This window comes from Haliotis cracherodii, unplaced genomic scaffold (genome assembly GCF_022045235.1).
Source record: "Haliotis cracherodii isolate W230 unplaced genomic scaffold, xgHalCrac1.p SCAF_14, whole genome shotgun sequence".
NCBI lineage: Eukaryota > Metazoa > Mollusca > Gastropoda > Lepetellida > Haliotidae > Haliotis > Haliotis cracherodii.
In genome coordinates, this window is record NW_027266269.1 from 1,432,071 (window position 1) to 1,445,231 (window position 13,161).

Consider the following 13,161-nt stretch of genomic DNA (forward strand, 5'->3'; position numbering starts at 1 on the left):
TCAAAAATAGTCAAAAACATCCAAACTTAAATTGTTAATGTTATGTTGTTTTTTTCATCTGCCACTGTCTTAAATAGGCTGATGTCATCTTTAGTAGTTGCCTGCAGAAATCATTACTGACAACATCTCATCTTAATATGCCACAATAGACCTTTTTCCAAGTGTAGTGTTAGGGTACATAAAACTAAACAGTTCTAAAAGCTGCAGTTAGCTCTGATGATAAAGTTACAAAGATAAAAGGTAAAACTGAAAAAAATACTGAAAAAAATTACAAAATTGTTAAAAAAATTATTTTTTTTATCCTAGTTAATACTTTGAAAACCAACTGTCAGTTATATGAATACTTCTAGCTGAACAAAACAATCATAATGCTTACACTAGTTACAGTACTATTTTTTATGTACCCTTATACATGTGTAGTTAATACTTATTGTTAAACACAAAGAGCAAAATAGAATAATGAACCTTATTATTAATTACAAGAAAACAGTGTTACTTCCTGCAACAAGGCGGATGTGAAACTTATATTCTTAAATCCAAATTTAAAGCACAGTCTAAACATATACCCCTCATATTGGCCTGCAAAATTTCATTTATGTGGCTTCAAGTTCGTTTGCGAGACAAACTTTTTTCCCCATACCATCAAGTTAAAAAAGCATGAAGCAAAGGCCATAACTTCATACAAAATAAGTGGGCTCTTTATGTGACAATTTCATATATTCCCTAGTTACACCCGCACTTGCCCATACAGCACAGTGTTAAAATGCCCCATTATATTTGAAAATGTGGGCCTTTTTCCAAATGTAAGGGCTAAAAGCAGAAGGCCCCACCCTAAAATTATTGGAATCACAGTAAGTAAATTGATGAATTTATAATATGTGTAAATAAATAAATTGAATTATGTGTAATTATATATGCAAATAACATAACAACTCCCAATATTGGATGGTATAGGTCCCTAATCTGTTTCTTATGTCAATAAAAACTATTTTATAACTGACATAGCACCCTATTTATCTAGCCCAATAAACATCCCAAATAACCACATGATAACCCCCCTCCCCCAATCTTGCTGGAGAACAGTTTTAGGTGTGCAATCTCTCTTGTATGTCCATCAAAAGTAAGTCAGCATGAAATTCCATTTGGAAGATTACCATATTAAGTGTCAGGGGCCCTTGATAGGGCAAACATGATATTAATATATGCTTATAAATATTTCAATCAGAAACATGTATCGGGTGGTTTGGTTTGTTGTTTAATCCCTCACTCAGTAATATTCCAGCTATATGACGGCGGTCTGTAAATAATCGAGTCTGGACAACACAATCCAGTGATTTACATAATGAGCATCGATCCAGGCAATTGGGATCGATGACATGCATCAACCAAGTCAGCGAGTCTGACCACCCGATCCCTTTAGTTGCCTTTTATGACAAGCATAGTCGCCTTTTACGGCAAGCATGGGTTGCTGAAGACCTAATCTATCAGATCTCCAATATGTATAAAACTTGGAGTAAATTTCCCATACTTAATACATGAAAATAAATATAATCCACTTACCAGTGCTCTCTCAGTTGCTAGATTTTGGAAAAGCTGCTGAGAGTTCAATCAGCTCATCCATGTTTGCCAACAGGCAATGGCTGAACACCTGTTTTTCTGAAATGGAATTTTAAGACTATTATGTATTAAGTTTGTGTAGCAGCAGTGAGCACTTAGCTATGATGATGATGATGTCAAGAGGTCGAGGGGAATATTGCTCAAAACATAAAAGTAACATTTAAATAAAGCTTTGGCCATACATTAGTTTATATTCTTAGTTTAGTGAGAAATTTTGAAATACAGTAAACGACGAGCACACGTTTAACAAGCTGAAGGATGAAACGAACTGTCTTTTTGGGTCACATCAATTTTGTGTGGAAATATTGTACACATGCTTGTTATGAGCTACTGTTATAACGAACTAGAATTAAGGTCCCTTTGAGTTCGTTATAGACGTAGTTTACTGTATACTTCTTACTCTTGTGGCAAGCAGCCTAAGTCAAGATTTCATGGAAATATGTTCAAATGATATGAAAGTGTCAGACGGAAGCAAAATTAAAACAGGTGAATTGGTTTATATTTCTCCTGTCAGGCTTCACATACAGGAATATGAAACTTTGGTCAGTCTGAAAAGAAACAGCTGACAAACAGAGTGGAAACCTAATATTTGATGTTGTAATCTTCTTTTGATACAATAGGAAGGAAACTGGAACTTGTGCGGAGTTCCGCCGAGTGTATAATGACTCCTGTTACATAATATAATACTAAACAGCAAAGTAAACACAAGTTTTATTGGAAACACATATTCATTTTTAATTAATTATCCGATAGGTCAAGTGGTTGTTAACAACTTTGAGAACATGTTATTGTGTGAATGCTAAAAGTAATGCTCAATGTGACAAGCGTCTTGAAGCCCCATTAACGCGTATGACATTCCGGATAAGCCTCATTTAGTTGGGGGCGGTCGTGCAGCCTAGTGGTTAAAGTGTTCGCTCGTCACGCCGAAGACCAGGGTTTGATTCCCGACATCTGTAAAATTGTGAAGGTCATTTCTAGTGTTCCCCGCCCCGATATTGCCCCCATACTCATGCACGCACTCATTCAGTTCATGTGTAGTCCGTGGAGCCTGGTGCCACTACTGCACCGAAGCAGCTTCAAGTTGATGTCCAATATCATCCTAGGCATGTTTTAATGGAGACAGAGAAGGCCATGTCATGACTCAGAGATTCCATGCAAACCCTAGTTGTGTGGGAACAAGTGTTATCCTTGCAGAACATTGCAGTCATATGTTGATGGATGATGTGTAGCCTAGGCTGTGTGATGAAAACTAAATCCACCCACACCATGAAACCATTTCCTCATCATCAATTGGAACGCACCAGTCAGCATAATGCTAGTTTCGACGTTTCCATACACGCATGCCTCCATCTACATTCATCTGAGACGATTTGACGTCACTGGGTACGTCGCCAACGTTATTGTTGTAAGTACGACTAAAGGCGTTGCTGGCGGTGCTAAATATTATGTATGGGCCAACATAAGCGCATCGAAACTGGACTTAACCTTGGACAGTCGCAGTTTTCGGTAACGCAGAACACTTAGACGTGATTTACATTTGTGTAACTTTACACGTGCAACATTTGCAAAAGGATATGACACTGCTGCATTTCCGCAATATGTTCACATTGCAGTGTCTTATCTACCATAACCTACAATTTCGTTTCTTTTGCTGTTCAGTTTACAGAAGACTACGTTTGAAAATAACAAGCTTTTAATGAACTGATGGATATAGCGAACTTTATCTTTAGTCCCAGCCATATGCTATATATATGCTGTATGTAAGCTCATAACAAACTTCGGTTATAACGAACTAAAACTAGTGGTCCGTTTGACTTCGTTATTACCGCAGTTTACCTAATATATATATATATATATATATATATATATATATAGAGAGAGAGAGAGAGAGAGAGAGAGAGGGAGAGGGATAGAGAGAGATCTATAAAAATAACATCATCATATATATTACACTACAAATGGGGGCGGTCGGGTAGCCTTATGGTTATAGCGTTCGCTCGTCACGCCGAAGACCCGGGTTCTATTCCCGACATGGGTACAATGTGTGAAGCCCATTTCAGATGCCCTCCGCCGTGATATTGCTGGAATATTGCTAAAAGCGGCGTAAAACCATACTCACTCAATCACTACACTACAAATGATGATTCTAACTCTGCAGTTAACTTGATGCATATGATGTCAGCAACAGTTAATAGTTGAACGATATTTCCCCCTCGACTGTACTAAACTACCTGCCATACCGAGAGTATTACTAACTGTGTTACATCTAATTTCAATAGTGTTGTAAGAATGTGCATGGTATATTTTGGGGAAAATTGTGAGCCACAAATTGCGAGAAAGTTTGAAACTAATGTTATTCATATATGTTAATACATATCACATGATATTTCCCTTCCCCTTTGCTTCTGTATAATGCATGATGTGTGCAGTTGTGATAGGTCAATACCAGTTACCAACATCGGAGAAATGACTTTATTATGCTGAATATTAGTATGTGCCTGAGTGAACATTTATGATGCAGGCACCACAACAGATTCTGACAGAAGGAAGAGAATAGTTAGATTTATTTATAGATTTTATTTCTATAAAGCCCTGTCGACATCCTCAATTTTGTGATAAAAAATGTGCCCGAAGAAACAGTTAATTTGTTTAGGCAGCCTCGCATCGTTAGCTCAATACGATCGACATCAAGTCCAAGTCTTGTGTTGACGCTGTTCGAGGTCTCTGTTAACTATGATTCTATCTTAGCCATGAAAACTATCTCCCGTTGTATTGTAGCCTGACGACATCTGCTTTTATCCACTCTTCAATTTAAATAATGCTGTGAGGTAAAAGTCCAGATCTACAACTGCCCTGATATTGGTGAAACTGTAGTACTCGAAACACAACTGAAACATGTACAGGTCAGCTGTGCTGAGACCTCTCACACACACCATAAAAAATACAGTTGGTCCTACTTCAAGGGTCCTACTTTCACGCTGTGAAAATGCAAATGCTGAGAGCTCCAACACCTGCCTGGGACGCCCACACTTTATTCTCGGGGAAATAAGATCAGCACACGTTGAGGTGACTTGTTGCAATTGTGAGACACATTTAACATATACAGTAATTTCACTCCTGCACGAAGCAGGCAGTATGTGTGTGGGGGTTAGGATGTGCGGCTGTAGAGAAAGGTGCTGATGTATTGGTGGGGATGTACCTAAGAAGAGATGGGGAGATGCGTTTTTTTAAATGGAAAGGAACGGATGTCGGATGTGGACATAGGCAATGGAGACGTGGAGAATGTGTGTGTGTGTGTGTGTGTGTGTGTGTGTGTGTTTGTGTGTGTGTGTGTGTGTGTGAGAGAGAGAGAGAGAGAGTACGCGCGTGTGTATCATTTGGAGGGGGAGGGGGTAGCGGCGGTGCGGATTAACTGATGAGGAGACATAGGGTAGACACTGGCGGGTGAAGATGAGCAGATAGAGAGGTGAAAATGGGTGAGGGGGATTTATGGGTGTACATACATGATTATGCAGGTGGGGGAAATGGAGTGTGCGGTATGGAGGTAGGGGTGTGCGGATATATTAATGAGGAAGTGAAAAGGATAGGAAAGAAGTCGGATATATCTGATTCATTTTGTGACACGAATGACACATATAGTGAGTTCAATGACATTGACATGGGTTCATACATAGATTGTGAATATCTACCAACATTTGGCGTCTGTAACATATCACGTGAGGGTCACGAGAAAACGGAAATTGGTTGCTATTTCTCGTCTTCACCAGGCTTTATTTGTGTCTCTGCCCGAACTGTGTTACAGGGACATTGGTTAAAGTTGTTTGTAATGTGTGTGTATGAAATGCCATGACCCAACGTAGCTGAATAAGTTTAGACATCACTTTCAATATAACTTACTTCGGACTGTTACGGTAACACGAACACGTGATTCACCTAGTAAAAGCATATCACTATATGAATCAAAATATAAACGCACAAAACATGAAGTAATTAAAGTATTGTCACTGCGTTTCATGTGATATGATTCACATGGTATGAACATGCATATTATCTGTTTTGTAAGTATTGTGACAAGTCACTTGAAACAAGTTACATTCATTCCCATTGATGAATGTCATGTACTGTTTCCCTGTTATTTTCCTGCTGTAATATATGCATGACTATTTATGCGACAGTTATGTAAAGATTTCTGTGTTAACGTTTGTATTTCACATTGGAAATAACCTCTTACAAAATGATCACTGAGCTTTCCTCGCGTGTTGTAACTGAAATAATACACTGTTAAACCAAAGTCGCTCACTCAGCTAAACATTCACACGGTATAACCATCAACATTGGAGTCAATATTTATCGTTTCCGTAAGGTATAAAGAACACGTGCATTTTGAAAAACATGACATCCTAGAAAATAAATTTATTTTACATACACAACAGGTACATCTTAATCATTGAATGCATTTTATATTACATTATACACGTTTAATAAAACAACTCTATATGTATACTGTGTCATTATTATTACATATATAGTCATATTCACGTCCCAGCTGTGGTAAAACGACCTGTTTGTTTGACCTCCTTGTGTACACGCCGTGTGTTGCCAGTGACTGACTGTGGGTAGACGGCATGCACGAAGTCAACAACACACAACATAGGCTGAACAAGGAAATATTTGTCAAGTTTGTGTTATCGTAAATTCATTTTTTACAAAGTATTCATTGACAAAATGTTCAGCCTCACATGAAGACATCTCTGTTATTCAACAAATACAATTCATGACAACTGACATTATATTAACTTGACTTCATCCACTCAGGATATAATCAGCCTGAATCTACGACTGCTTTCATAAAGGTAGATTAGTGGAGAAGTGATATCTACAACAGAAACCTGTAGAGCTCAATTATGATGTGGTGTCCTACACACAACATAACACATACAAACTACTTAATTTGCTTCCGGGTCCTACTTTCACTCTGTGAAGATGCAAATATATATGTACACAGAGCTCCAACAACTGACGGGGCTGCCCACTCGGTAATTCTCGGGGAAACGCGGTACGCATATGTTGAGGTGACACTTTGCAGGTGTGACACTTACAACGTATGCAGCAATCTTACTCCTACACGTAGCAGGAAATATGTGTGTTGAGGTCAGGGTGTGTGGGTGTGGAGATGGGATGTGTTGGTGATGGAAAAGTGTTGATGAAAACAGTGTGTATGTGTGTGTGTGTGTGTGTGTGTGCGTGCGTGCGCGCGTGCTCCAGCGTGTATGGTGTGCATAAGTGCATGTGTGTAATTTGTGTTTTTCTGTTTTGTCTTTTTGCTTTTTGTTTGTTTGTGTTTTTGTATTATTTGTTTGTTTTCGTTGTTGATGCCTTCGTCTGTTGTTGGTTTGCTTGTGTTTTGTTTTTGTTCCTTTTCAGGGTGTAGAGAGACGTGAGTATTCGAGGTGGGGCTCTTGGCTGTAGTGATGAGGAAGTGCAGGGAGGTGGATGTCTAAGGATGAGTGATGGCTGGTGTTATGTTGTGAATGGGCAGGTATAGTTGTGAAGGTATAGTGTAGTATATCTACGTTTGATGGGTACGAATGTCTACGTTTGTCATCATCCTTGTAATGTAGGCACCATGCCTGTAACCGTGTGTTTCACCGAGGTAAACGTGTACAACTTGCGTCACCATGAAGCTGGCAATCCTAACAACGACGTTCTATAATGGGACGACATTAACGCATTTGCATACATGTTTCTATTCCCTTGGTGATACCACCCATCGGTGTCTGTCAGTCAATCCTACAAGATCTGTCAAGTAGGACATACATAGTTGTCTCCCATTACACAGTCAGTTAGCGTGTGGCATACCAGTCACATGGGTGTAGACCTCAGCCTGTCAGATTGTCACCATGAAGCTGTCAATCAACGATACAACTGAACTAGTGCAGGTTACTATGTGCCGGGCTCACTTGACAGAACCACCCAGACACGTGACTGATTTGATTCAAGGCAAGAAAACAGGTCATTTGTAGTTTAAGGCATATATATGCACATTACTCAGGAGTCAGAGTGTTTGTACTTAGAAAATTGCCTTCCTCCTATCCCAACAGTCACGCGGTTTCACTGTGACATAACAACGACGTTCTATAATGGGACGACATTCACATATTTAAATACGTGTTTTTCTTTCCTTGATGAAACCACCCATTGTTGTGTGTCAGTCAGTCCTACAAGATCTGTCAAGTAGGACATACATAGTTGTCTCCCATTACACCGTCAGTTTGCATGTGGCGTGGCATACCAGTACATGTTGGTATAACCCTCAGCCTGAAGTCAGTGTACAGATCAATACAGAAGCGTGTGCAGTATGATATCGGTGATGGGTGGGTTTGGGAGTTTGTGTGGCTTAGAGTTGTCTGTTGTTTTACCGCCTCATCCATATTCTATGTACACCAACCGCACTACAACTGATCAACCGTGAACAAGAAAAATCAGTGATTGATATTATGAACAACGATGAACGCAATCGATGTATGATGACATGCAATTAAGTGCAAACCGCTCATCACGATTTAAGGAATTTGTTTTTGTAAAAACGTACAAATCCAAGCATTTTATGTATAATAGCTACGCTTCTCAATAGTGGGATCTGAGATTCACTATTAGTTAGCCAATACAATGTGGTGATTGAGTGAGTGAGTATGGTTTTACGTCGCTTTTAGCATTATTCCAGCAATATCACGAGGGGGGGGGACACCAGAAATGGGCTTCACACATTGTACCCATGTCGGGAATCGAACCCGGGTCTTCGGCGTTAACCACTAGGCTACCGGACCGCCCCCAATGTGGTGATTGAAGGAATAGATGACTATTGTTTGGCTCTTAAAATTAACTGTTTATGCTGCATCGTACACAGATACAAAAGAAGAAACGCACATGTCGTATGTGGTTCATTGAACCTGATTACACAGTAAATCCAGTATATAAATTGGCTATATGTTATTGGAAAACGTTGATGGCCTGATATTCGACAAAGTGTGCGTCAAAACGCAGCCATTGTCGACTTGCAATCTCTTTAACTTGCATTATTTTTAGTCCAAATTGTCATGGAGGAAAATTGTAAAGCAAAATGCACGTGCAGCTTATGGTATTCGTAACTCGTGCTAGTGGCTATGAAAAGACAAGCATATAAGCCAATAATATGTCATTCAATAGTCAACATTTTTCAAGTTCGAAAATGCCGAGACTCAGTGGTGCCGATCGGATCAACGCCATAGGACGTATCCGAAGAGGGGAATCGCAGTCTTCTGTTGCACGCCACTTCAACATCCACCACAGCACCATTTGCTGCTTGCGGGCTGATACGCACTGTTTAATTCCACTGCAGACAGTCCGGCAACCGGCTGACCAAGAGTTACCACCCCTGCACATGATCGCTACATTCGACTGGTTCACCTACGTCATCGCAATGCCACAGCTACGGAGACTGCAGGACGCATCACTGGTTTCAGGAGGATATCGGACAACACTGTCAGGCGAGACAACGTGTATATCGTCGTTGAAATGAGCACTTTGCCCCACATCGTGTACGTGAATTCGACAATTTCGGTGGCGGTTGTGTCTTGGTGGAGGGCGCCATGTCCAACAGGAGATCTGACTTGGTTGTGGTTCAGGGAAATTTGACAGCAACTCGTTACATGAATCAAATTCTACAACCTCGCCTCATTCCAATCATTGACCGCCAGAGGGAGCTGTTTCAACACGTCAGAGTAGACTACCTTCACAGTACAAACATCAACGACTTGCCATGGCCCAATCGAACACCTCTGGGATGAATTCGATCGACTTGTACGTCAACGTCAGAACACGCTGCAGACATTCCCACAACTAGCCAAAGCATTACAAGCAGAATGGCGCAAAATGTCGCAGGACAGAATTCGTACATTCATGTAGTCAGTGCAGCGGTGATGCAGAGCCGTGATTGCTGCCCAGGGCGGTCACACGAGATCCTGAGCTGAGCGCAATCTTGTGGCCTTATGTCACATGACAATGAACAGTTCTCAATGCCTTTGTACAACGACAACCTGTGACGATCGAGCTCCAAAATGTCCTATTTGTATCTTTGATATTAAATGTGATCTTAATGAACATGATTAATATAATATATGTGCGTTGTTACGTTCACTCGTATGTTATTTATATTCATGAAATACACCACACAGTGAGTAATGCTTGCATATCGTAAGTATCCAGTTTCAATGTTCCTAAAAAAAACTCACTGTTAGCCTCATCACTCACTGAACACACGTGTGTGGGACATGAAGCTTCTTATCATAATTCAACTCCACTGACTTTGACATTTTGATCGTTTTGTCATCAATGTGTTGCTTTGTATTCTTTTTGAGTTAGGTTTTAATATAAAGTTTGTTTGTCTATTGTGTCATTGGAAAATAACAACAAATGGCTTTGTAGGTTACACATTGTAAATCATCTTCATCAGTTTGAGTCACCCTCATCACATTGAGTAACCCTCATCAATGTGAGTCACCTTCATTAATGTGGATCGCCCTCATACGTATGATTCACTCTCATCAATGTGAGTCACTCCCATTAATGTGTCACCTCATCACTTTGAATCATCACCGTCCAATGTGAGTCACTCTCATCAATGTGAGTCATTATCAGCAATGTGGGTCACCCTCATCAAAATGAGTCCCTCTCTCCAATGTGGGTCACCCTCATCAATGTGGGTCACTCTAATAAATGTGATTCACCTTGGTCATTGTGAGTCACCCTCATCAATTTGGATCACCCTCATAACTGTGAGTCACTTTCATCAGTGTGAGTCACCCTCATCAATGTGAGTCACTCTCATCGATGTGAGTCACCCTCAACAAAGTGTGTCATCCTCATCAATGTGTGTCACCCACATCAATGTGAGTCACCTTCAACAATGTCAGCCACCCTCATCAATTTGGATCACCCTCATCAATTTGAATCACCCTCATCAATGTGAGTCACATTCATCCCTGCAGTCACCCTCAACAAAGTGTGTCCTCCTAATCGATGTGTGTCACCCTCATCAATGTGAGTCGCCTTCATCAATTTGAGTAACATTCATCGATGTGAGTCATCCTCAAAAATGTGTGTCACCCTCATAAATTTGAGTCACCTTCATCGATGTGAGTCACCCTCATCAATGTGAGTTACTCTCATCGATGCGAGTCACCCTCAACAAAGTGTCTCACCCTAATCAATGTGTGTCACCCACATCAATGTGAGTCACCTTCATTAATGTTAGCCAACCTCATCAATTTGGATCACCCTCATCAATGTGAGTCACATTCATCGATGTGAGTCACCCTCAACAAAGTGTGTCACCCTAGTCAATGTGTGTCACCCTCATCAATGTGAGTCGCCCTCATCAATGTTAGTCACCTTCATCAGTGTGAGTCATCCTCATTAATGTGAGTCACTCTCTTCAATGTGAGTCACCCTTATCATCGTGAGCCATCCTCATCAATGTGAGTCGCCCCCATCAATGTGTGTAACCCTCGTCAATGATCGTCATCCTCATTAATGGTAGTGACCCTAAAAAATGTGAGTCACCCGCATCAATGTGAGTCATATTCATCGATGTGAGTCACCTTCATCGATGTGAGTCACCCTCATTAATGTGGGTCACCCTCATCAATGTTAGTCGCCTTCATCAATGTGAGTCATCTGCATCATTGTGAAGCATCCTTATCAATGTGAGTCATCCTCATCAATGTGAAGCATCCTTATCAATGTGAGTCACCTTCATAAGTGTGAGTCGTCCTCATCAATGTGTATCACCTTCATTTATGTGAGTCGTCCTAATCAATGTGAGTCAACTTTTATATGTTACGTGACAACGCTTTACGGCGCTATATTTGCTACTGTTTTAATATTCAGTCATATATCGCAGTACCGGGTATGATTCTAACGTTCAATGTGTGACAATGCTATTATTGCGAGTGTTTGGGTAGTGGCAGAGCTGACGTGATGTCACGGAATCAGATGCCACTCTAAAATACTGACTTTGAGTCAGTTTCAGTTCATGTTAATATTCAGTTCCGTTCAAGGGGTGCACGGGTGTCTAAGGCGCCGCGATTCGCTGTGCAGAGTTGCGTCCCTTGGACACGCCAGAAACCTATCATTGTCGATTCGAATCCCGGTTCGCTCCGATTATGTTGCTTGGCACCATACCCGTGCTCGTGGGTTTCACAGAAGTGATAAACGCCTGGGACCTGCATCACTTCGGGCCTATCTCCAACATTAAAAACTGACACACCGTGATATAACTTAAATACTGTTAAAAGCAGCGTTAAACCCAACTCACTCACTGACTCAGTCAGTTCAGCTCAAGTGGCCTGAAGACAGAACAGAGCATGTCCGTCATGCGTCCATCTGTCCGTTTCCCAGTCTCTCGAACCATCCAGCCAAATGGTATACAATACTATATTTTCCAATACCAGCTCTAACACAACGTGGTTCAAGCTGTGTTGTCTCTGACACTTGATATATCACGCCGCAATACACGGAAGCAGCAACATCTGTGCCAGTATAATTAGGAAAGTTGATATTCTGCCGAAGACCACATAACACTGTTTTGTCTGTGTTTCCTTGCTATAGTGTGTGAACTACATTCTTGAAAAAGAGGGAATAATCGGATATACATGTTATTTAAAATTTTTCCAAGATTGGAACATATATTGCTTTTTAGTTATAGTTCTATGATAAAAATGAAGGAATGTGAAACACATTACAGCCGGTTGTGAAGTAAGACAGTAAATGTGGTGACCGTCACCGACCTTGAAGGACGATAAATTTCAAGTTGACTCTTTTAGATCTATAGTACGCACAGCCATCATTTATTCACTCTACAAAGTGTACTGCGTATAAGTCTCATGGCGATTCGAGGCAGTCTGTTCTATTTCTCTTGCAGCCCATGGCCAAATTCAACCCACGTAGTAGGCGGCATATGACGTTGACGCACACGTCCCCCTGCCATACACCAGACTTGTTCAATGGGGGAAAGGTCTTGGCTCAACAAGCAAGCAAAACGGCACAACATAGTATTTGTCTAGTGACACGTCCTTGTTGCGACATGAAGTTGAATTTTGTTTGGCAGAGTGATGCCACCTTATACCATAAACATTCCAAGGGTCAAATCTGTCAAGATATCTCGGGTCTACATAAGACATTAGCGTCAGTGCTTACAGATACTCCTGCCATTCTTCAAGTTTCTTTCTCATTAGTATGACATCATTGTTCGGTGCTATGCTGCCAAGTGGTGAGGTGAAATGGAGTTTAACGTCGCGTCCATGTTTATTGCAGTTATGAAGTGATGTGCGTGTGTGTGCGTGTTTGCTTGTGTGCGTGTGTGCGTGTGTGCGTGCGTGCGTGTGTGCGTGTGTGTGTGTGTGTGTGTGTGTGTGTGTGTGTGTGTGCGTGTGCGTGTGCGTGTGTGTGTGTGTGTGTGTGTGTGTGTGTGTGTGTGTGTGTGTGTGTGCGTGCGTGTTGTTTGTG